At 37.8% G+C, this 4,156-nt stretch overlaps 1 long non-coding RNA gene across 1 annotated transcript; it reads right to left on the reverse strand.

Annotated features, from left to right (window-relative positions):
- Positions 1–1,097: 1,097 nt before the first annotated feature.
- LOC310657401 lies at positions 1,098–3,064 on the reverse strand. Its single transcript, XR_014501746.1, has 3 exons — positions 3,037–3,064; positions 2,638–2,747; positions 1,098–1,467 (listed from the first exon to the last, which is right to left on the reverse strand). It is a non-coding gene; the product is annotated as an uncharacterized lncRNA (long non-coding RNA).
- Positions 3,065–4,156: the final 1,092 nt, after the last annotated feature.

Consider the following 4,156-nt stretch of genomic DNA (forward strand, 5'->3'; position numbering starts at 1 on the left):
CCGCTTCTTGCACAACGGAACACCGCAATGGAAACCAGAGCACATGTAAATGCTGTTTAACTTCCCACTGCAGAGGTACCTATTTATCTACTTGAACTGGTGTGCTTTCGAACTGCTAGGTTGGCAGGAGCTGGGGCAGAGCAACGAGAGCTCATACCATTGTGGGGATTCGAACCACAGACCTTCAAGTCGGCAGGCCCAGGAAGCTCAGTGGTTTAGACCACAGCGCCACCCACGTCCCACATGTGCATGGTATCCACAACAGGCTCTCTAGTTGCAAATGAGTCAATTGGCCAAAGAGATGTATTACCCCTAAAGGATAGTGCAGCCCTGATCCTTTAACATGCATACACAAGGTCTCCAAAAAGAAGCTGAAATCCCTCTGATCAGCCACATTACATAGAAGAGGAAGTAGGAAAGGACATAACCTAATAGTCTGCTCTTCCTCCAGAACATTAGGATTCAGGCTTTGCTTACAAGATAGGTGAAGCCATGGCTCCTGGATTTGGGTGGGGAATTGTTCATGAAATGGGGATTCCTTTAAGCTCCCGGATTTTTTGTGTCAGTTCTATAACCCTTTCAAGCTCCTGGGAAATGGTTACTGACCTTAAAGTCTCCATCCTTGTATGAAGAAACTTTAAATGGTGACTGCTACATGAACAAAAGGATTAGATTGTGTTTGTTTGTTTGTTTTTAAAAAAGGTCAGTGCTAGCGGTTGTGAACTGAATTGGCACAAATATTATTGGGGGGGGGGTAATCACACTACAAATGTTAATTGGTTTGCTGTTGGCAGGATGGCTATGTTTTCAACATCTGTGTGAGGTTTTTTTCTAATGGCCGGTGTTAATAACATAATTATCACTGTCTATACTTTCTGCATTTCATTTTCTTTTGACCCCATAATAACTCTGTTTGTGTGTATCAGAATAGCACTGTGCATCTGGACTATAATTCACAAAGCTTCTTCCGTTATAAATTCATCAGTCTTCAAGTTTTTATTTATACTTTTCAAGTGTATACATTTCATTAGATTTACAATCTATTTAACATTTCAAAGTTTGACTTCCTTCCCCCTCTTCCCCCTCTTCCCCCTTAAATTTATTTTTTAATATATCCTGCATATCCAAATTCATTTAATTTGTTCATTTAATTATCTACTTTAAATAAATACTCTTAGGAAACTGCAGGTTATTACAATCATCTGCTAATGTTTTAATCTGTTTGCAATTTATCTGTAAATATTCCACAGTTTCCCTTCTTTTATAAAAAGTGTGTTATCTTGATTTCTTATTCTTCTGGTAAGTTTCACCATTTCTGCATATTCCATAACGTTTTTTTATCCATTCATCAGCCTTCAAGGCACCACAAGAGTCCTTGTTGTTTTAGGTACCTTCTATTTCCCTTGCAGGATGGAGACAAGCTTCAGAGGAAGTACCATATTTTTCGCTCCAGACCACAAGATGCACCTAGTTTTTGGAGGAGGAAAACAAGAAAAAAAATATTCTAAATTTCAGAAGCCAGAACAACAAGAGGGATCGCTGCGCAGTGAAAGCAGCAATCCCTCTTGCTGTTCTGGCTTCTGGGATAGCTGCGCAGCCTGCATTCACTCCATAACACACACACACATTTCCCCTTACTTTTTAGGAGGGAAAAAGTGAGTCTTATAGAGCAAAAAATACGGTATGTTCAAGGAGAAAATGAGAGAGTTTAAACAGCTCTCCTCCAACACAATGGGCTCAATCCAGCCCCACAGTTGCATTTCACTTGCAATATCCCATGCATGCAGCTCCCATGTCATGAAGAATTGTGCTCTGAAAAAAACTTGCAGATAGAAAACTGCTAAAGATAATTTTTGGTTGCTACAAGTTTGGAAGATTATGAAACTTATTCAGTGTGAAGAAAGAATGACAGCTATTGAATAAATTTATAGACAGATGGGAGGAAAGCAATATTTTCACTGGTAATTCTGACGATCAGGCCTCACAGGAAAGATTGCGATTATAGCTATTGTACTAAAATGGTGAGTACTGTTTTATCAGAAGATATGAAATTGTTTTTCTTTTGGTACCAGTTAACAAAACAAAGACGTAGATCAAAAGTAGCATCTTGAGACTTTTAGGGAGATGCCCCCCCCCATCAGAAAGCATGTGGAGGATCAATTTTTGTTCATGCTCCCTCATCTCATACGGAAAGGAAGCATATTAGGAAGAATGTTTCTAACCTAGCCTTAAAGACACCTATTTGAAAAATTCCTGCACTCAGAGCCTTGCTACCTGGAGCCGTGCTGAAGTTAAAAGACAGCTTGCTGGCTACATTTGGAATTAAGATTTAAAGCTTCAGTGTTCATATTTCTTCAATTTACTAAAATATGGCTGATGAGTGCAAAAATATAGTCATGGTAATTCAAAGGTAGGATATTTTTTCCCCTCTACCTCAGATTTATTAGTGCTAAAAATATTTCATATTATCCTTCAGCAGAATATATGCTGAGCATTCAGCAAATTAATGAGGTCATGTAAGCTGCTAGTATTTTTGTTTTTTTCTGCAGTTTGCAGGAACTGCTAATTTTCCATTTTGTTTAACCAGCCTCATATTTAAGAGTGAGTTCAGTTTATTGGTTTCCAAAAGTGTCTTACCTGTCATTTGCTGCAGTTTCTCAGAAAGCACCATCTAAGATCACAATAAAACCAAATGGGAATCATGAGGTTGAACCTCCATGAATTCGCCTTTCTGAGTATATAATGATCTGAAAGTCAAAACTTGATCTTATCCATATTACAATAAAACCATTGCAAGAACCCCTAAGAGATCCAGGAAAACGGCAAAAGCTCCAACAGAATAAACATTTCATCAATAAACAGGAACTTTTATCATATCACACACTTGCACTTTAACTGCCAATACAGTTCAATCGCACTTTTTCTGTCAGCCTCTTATTCCCCCCCTCCCAAAAGAAAGAAAGAAAGAAAGAAAGAAAGAAAGAAAGAAAGAAAGAAAGAAAGAAAGAAAGAAAGAAAGATGCAGGGAAGATATACCTGCAAAAGACTGGAAAGATGCAGAGATGAGCTGGCTGAATTCTCATAGAATTCCAGTGAATTCTATGGGACAAAAAGAAAATGGTTGCAATGTGGGACTTGACTGAAAGTAAGCAAAACCTGACCCCAGTCCTATTATTATTATTATTATTATTATTATTATTATTACTATTATTACTATTATTATTATTATTATATACTTTTCAAGTTTATACATTTTGTTAGTTTTACAATCAATTTAACATTTCAAAATTTGACTTCCCCCTCTTTCTGAGATTCCTTAAAAAAATTTTTTTTTAAATATTTTCTGCATATCCAAATTCATTTAATTTGCTCATTTAATTATCTTCTTTGAATATATACTCTTATGAAACTTCAGGTCATTACAACAATGTTTTTATCTGTTTGCAGTTTATCTGTAAATATTCCATAAACCATTTCCATTCTTTTATAAAAAGTTTGTTCTCTTGATTTCTTATTCTTCCGGTTAAGTTTCGCCATTTCTGCATATTCCGTAAGTTTTCGTATCCATTCTTCCTTTGCTGGGATTTCTGCTTCTTTCCACTTTTGGGCAGGTAACATTTTTTGCTGCTGTAGTAGCGTACATGAATAAGTTTCTATAAAGTTTCAGTACTTCTGTCCCTATAATTCCCAAAGGAATTATTATTACTGTTATCATCATCATTTCCCAGCACACCAACCATACTTTCCCCCCATTTAAGTGGTGAATGAGTTCTGAGTAAAAGTACTGGAGACAGCGCATCATCCCTTAAGATTTTCTCAGGCTATTCCCCAGACTTGCCAGATTCTTTAAAGTTCTACTCTTATTCTATCTCTAGCTAGGAAGATTCCACCTAGGGCAGGCTTTATCAACCTCGGCCCTCCAGATGTTTTGAGACTACAATTCCCAGCATCCCTGACCACTGGTCCTGCTAGCTAGGGATCATGGGAGTTGTAGGCCAAAAACATCTGGAGGGCTGAAGTTGAGCAAGCCTGACCTAGGGTCCCAACTCCAGCCTTCTAGGCTCCATTGGTGGGCGGGCCCAACTTTAAAAGGTATTGTTGAAATCAAAAGCCAGCAACCTACAGCAGAACAGGACAGCTGTTGCATATGTCGCGA

This window comes from Podarcis tiliguerta (assembly GCF_965153285.1).
Source record: "Podarcis tiliguerta genome assembly, chromosome: 9".
In the NCBI taxonomy this organism is placed as follows: Eukaryota; Metazoa; Chordata; class Lepidosauria; order Squamata; family Lacertidae; genus Podarcis; species Podarcis tiliguerta.